Raw genomic sequence first — 12,190 nt, 5'->3', positions numbered from 1 at the left:
TCTCCGTGCCAGAGAAGTTAAGTGTGATGCCAATTTTTTTAAATATTTGTTGACATGAACCTAGGAAATCTGTTTTCCATCATGGGCAAATTGGTAGAAACTATATTAAAGAACAGAATCTATGGACTCAGAAATAAACATGATATTTTGGAGAAGGACCAGTATGACTTTTGTGGTGGGAAGTCATGCTTCATAAATCTACTACATTTCTTTGAAGAGTCAATTAATATGTAAACAAGGATACAGCAGTGCAGTAGGAGTATGTGGATTTCTTAAAAAGTTTTGTCAAACTCTCTTTGTAAGGGCTTTAAAAACACTAAGCTTGCCTGGAGGAAGGTGGAGGTCCTGCTATGAATTCAAAATTTTCACAATGGAGGGATTTAGCCATGGGGCTCACTGGGATCTGTGCAGGCACTTTTGGTGCTCAACAGATTTGCAAATGGTCTGGAAGGATCATCATAGAGATGTGCCAAGATTTACACACCATGATGATACAGAATTATTCAAGATAGGAAAAAATGAAGATGGCAGCAAAGAGTTGCAAAGGGATCTTGTTTACAAAGTGGCTTGCATGTAAAGTGATACTAAAATGTAAAGTGAAGTTCAATGTCAGTAAGTTAAGAGGTAGACCCTTATTTAAACATGTGCTCTAAACTAGCTACTTCCACTCAGGAAAGAGGTCTGTGGAAAGTTCAGCTTAACAGTCAGTGGAAATTAAGTAGACAAATAGATCTTAGGCATTTTTTAAAAAATAAAGAGCAAAGAAGTCAGAAAGCATGAGTACATCACTCACAAATGGTTACTACGTCCCCATCGTTGACTGTGCACAGGTCTGCTCACTCTATCTGCAAATGGTTTTAACAGAAGTAGGAAAGCTGCAGAGAAAGATAAGATCACCACCGTGTTACAGATTCCACATAAGGAAAGCCTCTACAAACCACCTCCTCTACTAGTAAAGCCAATGATAAAGGAGAAAAATGATGTGGAGAAGGTAAGCAGGCAATGATTTTGCACTCCTTCTCTCAATAGAAGAAGAAATGCTCATCCAGAGAACTGAGAAGGTAGTATTTTTAAAGGCAAGTGAAGGTCAAGATGTAAGTGAATTCTGGAGCTCATGACCAAAGGACATGCAGGTCGCACCTCTGAAAGGACTGAAAAAGAGACAACTTTACGGAAGATAGAGCCATCAAGTGTTATTAAATAGTGACAATAGCCCAGCTGCACACTTCTAGGTCAGTCAGTGTTTAAATTGCTGATTACGTGAAGCTGAGAAATTTTGTTCTTATACACTTTCCTTCAGCATTTACTGTCAGAGGCAGACTTTCAGGCTAAACAGATTTTTCATCTGTCCAGTCATCCTTATATTTTAGTAGCATAGGTGCACAAAACATGACTAGAAGAAACCGTCTGAATCACTGAGTTCAGTCCTCAGAAGGACAGGCCTCCCAACAGCAGCTGCCTGGCTCAGAAAGGATCTGTTGTACCAGCAGTCTCCAGGAGCTGTAAAAAGCTTCCCTATGCTTAAAACCTAAGCAAAAGGCAAAAAGAAACAACTGCAGTGAATTGCCAGAAGACAACAGGAGAGATGAAGGGCACCACCACTTTTCTACATCCCTCCCCTAGTAAGTAGAATTGCAAAAAGCAAATGACTCCTACCCAACAGAGGGAGGCAAAAAACCCCAGTAATTTTTCATGAACTACTGTGGCTGAAAAAAATCCTCTTTGAATGCAAATGAATCAACTTGTTTGCTCTTATATTCCTAAAAACACAGATGCCTAAGAGCCACTGCTAAAAAGTCTGATGCCACTTTTTCCTTTCTCTGTCGCAATTTTTGTTGTATCTGAGTGACTAAGGGTCTCCGAAGGCAAGAGAGATGCCGATTTTTGTAAAAGGAAATGGAAGTGCTGTTATTCAACTCTGCTATACGATCACTAAATCTTAAAGCTTGTCTCATAGTGGAGGAGCAGTGAAGCAGGAAATTGCTAATGCAAAGTGTATAAGAGAAGATCCACTACAGCAGGATTCAGGCCTCATCCCAAAAGCCACTGTTGAAAAAAGGAAGAAATATGTGAGTAGAGGAGAGCACTATGAAAATAAAACAGCTTTCCAAACCAGAAAAAAACCCCAAGCGAGCCTAATCATTATGCTACCGCATACAAAGTTTAATTGTGTGTTATAATTTTGTGTGCAGTGATTAGTCTTCAGTAATGCACACAACTGACACACAGCTCAGCTCCCCAGAACCAAAACTGTATCAGTCCATTTACAGAGAGCTGGAAAAGTAATACAATTTATTTTAAAATTAGTGATAATCTATCTGAGGAAACAGACTCAAAGTAGCACTTTGGTTTTGAAGACTTCTGGCTAAAAGTTGCTCGCTCTCCCTGTGGAGATTGTTGTGACCCTGCGGGCAATGCTGGTGGGCCATTCTGGGATGTTTTTGGAGACGTACTCAGAACATGTAGTTCTTTAGTACAACTATGTGTGGAGATAAATTTTTTAGATCCCTGTTCAATCTAGGCCCTTTAAACACCTGCTTTAATTCTGTTCACTTAAGCCGTACCATGCATCAATGGTACAATTAGCACTCTTCAAATTAGCTACACACTTAAATGTTTTCAGAGTCACAGCTTGTATTCCTGCAGGTATGTGACCAGCTGTGTCTGGCAGGTATAGGCATGTAGAACTGTATAAGATGACTGATAACTGAAACCGCGTGTTTGCAGAAGTCTTCACTACAAAACAGTCCATGTGTGGACAAATCCCATCATCTTTTCCTGAGGTGTTGTAAAACATAAGATTCCCAACCAAAATTGATTTCACACTATTTGCTCTACCCAGCTGCTGTAGTTTCTGTAGTGGATATTTTCATCTCTTCACGACACTGCATGGACCACCCTGTAAGCCCAAAAGGGAATCTTTCATATATCAGATTGCCTCTGGTGTCTCCTCACTAAAGCAAGGCTGGACATCCTCCTAGAACCCTGCTGACTGGGCAAATGTGCTATGAACAAAATTGTATCTATACTTTGGATTAACTATAGTATCACCTGGGTTTTATTTATTTACCTATTTATGGAAAACATGAAATCCTCTTCAGAAGTAATTTGCTGAAAAATATAGCCTTCAGGATGTAGCTGTAGCCACAACTGAGAGAGTTTTCAGCATATTTATGTCTGTGATATGACAGTACTTTAACAGACCTTAAATACAGAATTATATAATGCACAGTGCTTCACTCTCAACGGAGGTGTTCATATGTTTTAATATTCAGCATATACGGAGCTTCACAAATAATAAACAACTCATTCTCACAACAATAACTGAAGCAGACAAGTTTGGTTATGCAAGGGAATTGCAATTTGGAAATGGTATGGGCTTGAATATACTCTAACTTCAATAGAAAACCAAACTCTAGTTTATTCAACACAAAGCTACAACTAGCTCCAGCCTTAAGGTTAAGCTGTGGTTTGTACTTGTTGAAAGCAACTAACCTGGTGCATCACTATGCCAACAGATGCTGCTATGGATGAAATTTCCAAAGGTTTTGCTAAGCTTGTGATACAAAGCAAAATGCCTCATATTCTTCACATCCCCCGATGCACTTTGGGCATGAACCAGGAGCATTTACTTTCAGAGGGACTGTTCAGCTGATACTTCACCCTTAAATAGTGTTATCACTACGGAGAGCCACACATACAAACCAGGTCTAGTTTGGGCAGTATTTTCATAGCTATCATTTCTGATAGGGATTCATCACACTTAAGTGTAATCATCAAAAATTTGGCCTGTAGTCTTAGCTAGCTGTCTAGGCTTCACAGTCAAAGGACTAGGGCAGGAAACCAGAAGGCGTTTCATGTCACCTTACTCAAACATGAAGCTTTAGTGTACTTTGACATTTGATTTAGCTTCTTGGCACAATTGGGCACCTACTTCAGTCAGAGCATATTGTGTTTTGAAGATGCTGTCTTTCTCCATTGGCTGAAGAAGGGGGGACAACATAGATTAGATCCTATTTTTCAGAAAACTAAAGTTAGAGAGAATGAAACTTATGTCCTCTAACTTGCTGGAATCATAAATTGTGGATTTTAAATGATAATATCTAGGCAACCCTTTGCCTGACTGTGCTTTCAGATACATCATCCAGACAATAAAATCCTAACCTTAAATTCCAAATAACTTAATGGTCAAAATCAGAAGCTGTTTTGTAAAAATTAAAATGGCCTGAGATACCAATTTGAAATCACTTTAAAGGTTAAACTTCAAAGCCTTTTGCTTTTTCTCCAATACGAATGTCAAGCAGTCACCAGCTAAAGAATAATGCAAAGCTCTTGCTCAGATACAGGAATCTACATATCACCACATGTATATATAGAATGAACCAGGAACATTTACTGTCAGGGAGAAGGTATTTTCAAACCCAGCTGAGGTGCTTTCAGCAGTGGAATTGTTCACATGTTTCTTTATCTAAACAAGCAGCTTTTTTATAGGCTCCCTGGCATAGTGATCTATTCTGCTGAGAAGCCCACCTCAGCCACCCAGTTAAAAATAAATGAATAATATAATGTACAGTGACTTCAGGGATACCTTTGCCATTCTAATTCCAGGTAAAATAATTTCCCATTCAGTGTTTAACACAAATATTTAAATGGATGAGTAGTGTAGTCATACACCTACTCTAGATGCCACCTTTGACTGTGCAGCAAACCAGTACCAGGAAGTCCCCAACCTCTGGATTTCTGTCTTGGGTCCTTCTCTCTTAGACTGAGATGCCCTAGTAGGCATCAAAATAAATGGATACCATGACAAAGTCTGAATATGGCAAAAATCAGTGTGGTGGAGCAGCAACTCAAATTTATGTAGCATTTGGCCTCTTCTAGAAGAGGAGTGATAGATCAATAGATTAATAGATTAATATTCACTATGTAGCTCTGCTGGCAATGTTCCCTCCAAGTTTTACTGCTGCCAGTAAGCAAACTTATAAATAAAAAGACCTGTGTACCATTTGGCTGAGTTATATGTTGCCTGGTTCACTCATCCATTGTCCTCATTAGTAAAGGCCTGAAGAAAAATTACTCTATTTGTATGTATTTCTCATCCAAAATTCCCACTGGATACCCAGCTGTCAGAATATCCCTCTGTTTGAAGGCATTCAAGCATTTCTGAACCAAAATTTGAGTTTTCTCCTGTGTTAATTACAGGAACAACCTGCTGAGCTGCTCTTCAATCAGAAATCCTTTTGCACAAGAATGTGTGGCATACAGCTTATGACTGAAAGGAAAAGTAAGAAGTCACAGCTGTATTTAGCACTTACATAAAATTGAACTTGCATGTTTGAGAGACCATTGCAAAAGAATTTGAAAGAATCTCACTGGATCAAATACTGTAACAATAATCTGCAGCAGTAGCATGATGTTGGTTGAGTTTCACTTGTCCTAACTTTGTGCTTTCTTCCACTGGCAGGAGAAGTGCCAAAATTCTGAACTTCACAGTGATCCTACTGTAGGTACCAATATGTAGGGTTGAAAGGAAAAGAAAGAAAAGATACAAGACCAGTTCCAAATAAAAAGGTAACAGCACAGTGATGTGATGTGACACTGTCCTTGCAAGGGAAGAGATTGGAAATGGACAAGGCAAGTGAGATGAAAGCAAGAAATGATTTGTGATTGTAAACAGGCTCATTGTAAAAGGAAGCAAAAAGGTCACTGGACTGGAATCAGTGACTGACAAAGATGAAAGAGAATGCTATGTGATGAAAGGATTACTATTATGTACAGCAACAGGTTCTTGAAAATGGAAATACTGTACTACCATGTATCAGCTGATGCTAGATGAGCTGCTAGTGAAAGACTAAATGAAAATGACATTACTCAAGGAGAAACAGGGGGAAAAAGAGTGAATGAAAAGACTAAAGCATGTATGGAATTGCTGCCAAACTGCTTAAAGAATAGGGAGTGGTAGGAAAGTGTCTGCCACTGTATGCCCTTATAAAAATGTTACCTGTTCATCAGAGCACACTGCAAAAGCAGCCATTGAGAAAGAGATGCGAGAAACCAAGGGGCAAGAGTTTGTTCAATGTTCCCAAGAAAACAAGTTATTCAACCCACCACTACTGGTAGGCCAGCCTGTGAGAGGGTGTTTGTGGCTTAGCAAAAGATGTGACTGGGTGTGCAGTATGTCTCCAATGATGCTGGTAGTGAGGACAGATGTTGGCTTGGAGGCGGTCATTCTGCAAAACCATGGAAAGAAGGTATGCCAGGCTACTGAGGAAAGTCTTAGGCAGCTGCATAGATTCAGATGTAGTCCTGGATCTTGTTACAGGGGCTGCTACTGAGGTGTCTGCCTAAATTTCACTTCAATTCTAATCAAAGAGAAGAGCAAGAGTAGTAAGCAATAAGAGAGTAAGAAAGTAAAAGAGTAAAAAGAGTAGCAAGTAGTAAGAGAAGAACTCTGTAAATGTCTTTGGAATAAGCAAAGTTGTGCAAATGGGAGTACTGCCTCCTAGATAGCTCAGTGGTGAAAATGTGAGGCACTGGTAGGTAAGCTCAGTCAAGCAGTTGCATGAGCAGATGAGTGGGGAAGGGACACAGGGGAGGAACTGCCAGCAAGTGAAGTGAAGTGACTGGGGGAGAGGATACACAGACCATCTAGAGGAGCCTGCAGATGGCCCTCTTCTCTTGCCACCCTCTACTCATACCACAGAGCTGCAAAGTTCGACCGAAACAACCCCTTCCCCTTTTTCATCCCACAGGAGGGGCTGCCAGAACAGGAGATGCTTCAATGTGTGCAGATCCTGTCACTTAGTCATGTAGCTCTTTGTGGGTCTAAGTTTTCCTGCATGTTCCTGCCCACATAAAACAGGGAAGCCAAACTCTGAAGACAGTCTTTTGTCTTAGCTAAGCTAAAAGAATGAGAGATGCTAGCTAAAGTGATGCCTGAAGGTACAGTGAGATTAGTTCATAGTGCTGAGCCTCAGCTGGACTCTCTGGAAGATGCAGCTGCTGGATAGTGTGGCTCTGAATAATAATAGGAAGAAAACACAGAAATGTCACTAGTATTTGCACCTTATAGAAAATGTATTAATTGTGTCAGCTAGCCACTTCTGTGTTATACTGAAAGGGTGGTGAGACCCTCTCTGTTCTTCACAGGACTGAAATCTCTGTGCTTTTCTTTTCCTCCCTTAGTTTCCCATGGTGCTTCCAGTCCAGAAATTATCTGAAATACCCCTTGGTTATCTTTGCACAGGTATAAGATGTTCTGTTCTGAACACACTGAGTGTGCCTCTGCTGAGTCTTTTCCCTCTGAGTCCAGCCTACCACATCACAACATTCTTTCATATTACACCTTCTGATGATGACACCTGTTTGGCTTCCCCGAGTAGGTGTGTGATTACCTGGGAACAACTAAGTAGCAACAAGTGACCTATAAAATTCCTAAATAAGCTACTATTTGGTCAATATGCTTCAAAAGAGCTGTTTTAGAAGGAAGTCCTAGTTATCTCAAGTAAGTGGCACTTGTATGAAATGACATCTCAGGTTATTCACAGTCCTATTTTAACTTTTTAAATTTTTTATTTATCTTAATCAGAAATTTCTTTTGTTTTTGCAGTACTTCTTTCTGCATTCTTCATTGAGCATATAATAAAATATGCATGGCTATAAACTCTTCATTTGTTAAGTACCATAACGATTTCAGGATGATTGGTTGTGACAAATGCAAGATGCTCTGTGCTACAACTATCTTGAGAGGCTGAGAGCATTATCTGGCATTCCCTGAGTGTATTTCTCATTACATCCCATCATTTTACTGTCTTTCAACAATGATGTCCCTTGTCTTCATTCCAGTGTTGCCTTGGGGATAAAGTAATGAGTCCTCAGACCATTTTCCTCTTTCTCTCTCTAAAGAGAAAGCAAACAAAGTATCAGACAGAGTAGAAGATAAAGAAGTTCACATAGTAGGAATGCAGAGGAGATGGGACTATACATCAAAGAAATTGTGAAAAGATTTGATTCATGTTGGATCCAGGCATAGACTCATCTGTAAGAGATACCAGCTTGGTGTGTTTTGCAAAACTCTATTGAAATAATTTTAAGTTTCTCATGCAAACTGACTCCTTTCTCACTGTCTTAGCTGCTGGATTTCGAGTATCCCCTCCGAGCACTAGGTTATAGACTCAAAACAAGTATTCTATCTATTAGAGAATGGTATGATAGACCTTGGCATTTATGAAATAAAAGACAGATAAGTCAAATTTTTTACACTGCCAGTTGCTGGAGACCTTTCTATGGCAATTGTGTCACCATCCATTATATAATACTGAAATTGAATTAAGGATAACACACATAATTTTCTATATCCCTTGGCAGTCCTGTGAAAACTGTACATCTTGAATTCTCCACCATTTTAAACATGGTATCATCTCTGCTTCAAGGCCACATCTCTGTTCCCTCCTGTGCAGAGAATAGCAGAACCTTTCTCTTTCTTCCCTTTCTCCTGGCACATCTCCATCTGCAAGGTGACGGCTTTCACTGCTGACCACTGAAAGGCAAGTTGGTCACTGCTTCTCCCAGCTCAGCTCACTTCGCTGAAGTGGGGTCAGATCTAGCCCTCCCCACTTTCCGTTGCTGCAGGACGGACCCTGGGTCAGGGCAGCTGACAGCACTGCACTGGGCACTGCTGCCATGGATTCCAGATAAATGCTCCTCCGCAGCACAGAGACTGACTTGGCCGATGTCTTTGTGCCTGGATCCTCAGGGATCTTTATTTTCATCACCCAAAGGTTACTTCAGTTTCCACTTCTTTTGACCAGGAAATAAATAACACTGGCTCTTCTCTATACAACTCAGAAATCAATACCTATTTGAAATCTCCACGGTTATCAGTGCTGTTGTCCTCTTTGAAACTGCAGAACATTTGACAGCTTTATGTTCTAGCAACACAAAGCAAGGCAGACTATGCTGTTTAAAATAATTTCCTCTCTCTGGGAATGCATAGAAACTGCATGTGTGATACAAGACACGCCCTCTCACCAGGGTCCCCCACAGCCCTACAGACTTCCTAACCTAAGAAGAACATCCTGGGGAGGCTTGGAAATAACTGTAACTTGACATGGGAGGCATGAAGGCCAACCATAAGCAGTACAGCAGATTGCTTGGGTTTATCCAGGGAAATCAAAAATAAATGCATGATTTATGGAAGAGGTGTGCAGAAAAAGAGCTCGTTCAAGCTCTGAACGTAGCTGTTGTGCCTCCTGATGAATCATTTACAGAAGAGATACTTGGTTTCCTTTCAAACTTACTTGTAAATAACAAGTTCAGAGTTTCTATAAATCAGTTTCATCCTTCTTTTTATGTGTGCAAAACACTGCTTTAACCACTTACTGAAGGGCTATACCATTCAAAGCTAAAGAAGCCGCACGCATATCCAGTGGAAGAAAAGGATACAAGTATACAAATAAGAATAAAATATTCTGCCTCCTCATTTCCCCTTCACATCTTGAGTGCAATCTTGATTTTCTTGAAATCAAACACCTCTGGCTGTAACTGCAGCAGGGTTTCTTTGGTTGTTTCTGCTCACCTGCCCCATCCCACCACATTGCCACCAGTCTGGCCCTCTTCATCAGACAAGCTCTGCTCATGGCCGCAGCTATTTCTCTCTTTAGCCACACGAAGTAACTGCTCTGTGAATGCACCTTCACAGTAACTCTCAAAAAAGACAAGCACAACCTGAATGCAGCAAGTGTTTACCCTTTGTCCTCATCTTCCTTCCTTCTAGTTTCTTCCATTTCAAACATGACCAAACTACATATTTTTGTCCCTCCTGCTGCCACGTTTACTTTTGCTTACACCTTTGGGCCTCTTTGGGGCTGTAAAGTGTAATTTATCATTTCTCTATCCTCAGCTGGTGCCTTGAGTGCAAAAGCCCATTCTCAGATGGGTACAATTATCCAAATGATCCTAAGACATCTGAACATTTCCAGTCACTACAGAACTACGGATAAACAGGCAGATATGGGTTGTGAGACTTGAGGGGAAAGGAGTAAACATTTTTGGTAGATAACCTTTCCTCTGGCATTTTTCTGCAATGGCACTTTCAGACATCTGCTGCATCCTGCCACCTTGCACTGTGATACCGTCATAACTCATCAGTGATGCCTGGGTGGTATTTGCATAGCAAACCTCTAAGGAATATCTAGATTCCTCAGGAAGGGAAAATGCTAATTTGGTAGCTTGCATTTTCCCCTCTAACACTAATTCTCAGGTTGATATTGCAGGACGTTGTGAAAAGCAATGACCTGCAGAGGGTTCTGTCTTCCAGATAAGGTGTAAAACCAAGAGTCTGCTACTTGCAGTCACTAAAGATACTGTGCCACTTTTCTCTAAGGTGTATTATTTCCTCTACTCTGGTGAAATCCCAGCTGTGAACCTTATTTTCCGCCTATCTATTTTCTCCTTTAAATTTAATTGGATAGGATGGTTTTCATTTCCTGTCCCCTCACTTCTTGTGTTGTGTGGCTACAGGCAGTTAAACAACCACAGTGTTACACCCTGGAGGTGCCTGTATCTCGGTAAAGGGTGAAATAATCCTTTTATGAAAAGATTTACCTGCCTCACAGGAATGTTGTCAAGTTTAAGCCTTTTATTTTTTTAAGAGAATTGAGATAAAAAGCACCATGGGCATACAGATGACCTGCGTATTTACAAGGAATTGACAAATTGAATGTAATTAATTAAGATCATCATTTTTTGAGATTTCAGTTTCCTTCATCATTTTTTGAGAGAAGAAAGTTGGTTTTGATTAAGCAAAAGCAAAGCAGTTGAAAGATAATCCAGACAGGAAAGAAAAACCAACCACAGTGCTTTTCTTTGAAGGGAATAGCTCTCTCTGCCAGGCATGATCTCTACAGGATGTATAAAAACTGTTGTGAAGGATGGCTGTCATATTAATGCATTTTCAACTCTTTTCCTGCAGCCACTTTGAAGACATGTGACTCAGCTGTATTTCTTTCTATTCAGCAAAACTAGTGCTTGCTTTGAATACCAAAGAAAAAAAAAAAAAAAAAAAAAAAGAAACACAGAGAGATCTCTGTCAGCAGTCACACAGCCAGTGTAATTCCTGATGAAAACGATGGCAGATGCCTAGTTTTCATTGGTACCTTGCACAGATCTGGAGACTTGACATCCAAGAAAAATTAACCCCTTGAGGTAAAACAAGGTAATGTGCTTAAAATTGGGTGTTAACATTGACTTCAAGAAACTTAGCAAAGGCAGGGCATGGTTAGATGTTATTCCATGCAGTTCTGGCAGAGGGAGACATCAGAAACATCTCTAGTTATTGCACTAGAGGATAGTGGCTATTACTAATCCTTGTTTCTGGCAGCATCCAACATAACTGAGAGACTTTCAAGCAGCAACAAGGACTAGTCCCTAACCTTACAGTCCTAAATTAAATACAGTGTCAGAGGTAAAGGAAAGCAGTACAATGCGCAGAGTGCTCCTTAGTATGGTCTGAACTAGATGCTGTAAATCAGCCAGGCAGTCTCATAAGTAAGGTTAGGGATTACTCTGAGAATCATCCAGTCTATTTTAGTCATACAGTGTTTGTAGAAATTGACTGCTTTATTCCTGATGGGTTTTGTCAAGTACCTCCTGTGAAAGTAGGTATACACACTGTAGGGAGAAAATCAAGTGCAGTCTATTCTCATTTATTTCCAGGAGAATTTTCTAACTTGCAGTTTAATGAAACTTCACAGAACAAACCCAAATTCTTCCTGTTTAAACTCTCCTTTAAAGTCTTAATTTCCTTTTTTTTTTTTTCCCCCAAAAAAAGTAAATATACCAACTATGGCCTCAAACCCTAATTTACAAATGTTTTATATTAACCAGGTGTTTATTTTGTTTGCATTATCTTATCCCCTTCTTCCCTGGATATTTGAGGATTAGCACATGTCGTGGACAAGATCAGAGAGATGAATTTACAGTTTGTGAGCTTTATAAGGGAATTATTTGATCTTTGCAAACATAACACAGCTGTTGTGTATGCAAAAATCTACTTACTTAATGGTATGTAATGAAAAGATTTCTAAAAACTCTTTTGTTCAACAGAATTTACTCCCTCATCTCATACAAAAATCAATTAAGATGAAAATGCAGCTGGACTGTGTATGTGTTTGGTTAGGGGTTTTTTTAA

The sequence above is a fragment of the Strix aluco genome, chromosome 1 (genome assembly GCF_031877795.1).
Source record: "Strix aluco isolate bStrAlu1 chromosome 1, bStrAlu1.hap1, whole genome shotgun sequence".
Lineage (NCBI taxonomy): Eukaryota > Metazoa > Chordata > Aves > Strigiformes > Strigidae > Strix > Strix aluco.
Note: the sequence above shows the minus strand (reverse complement) of the source record.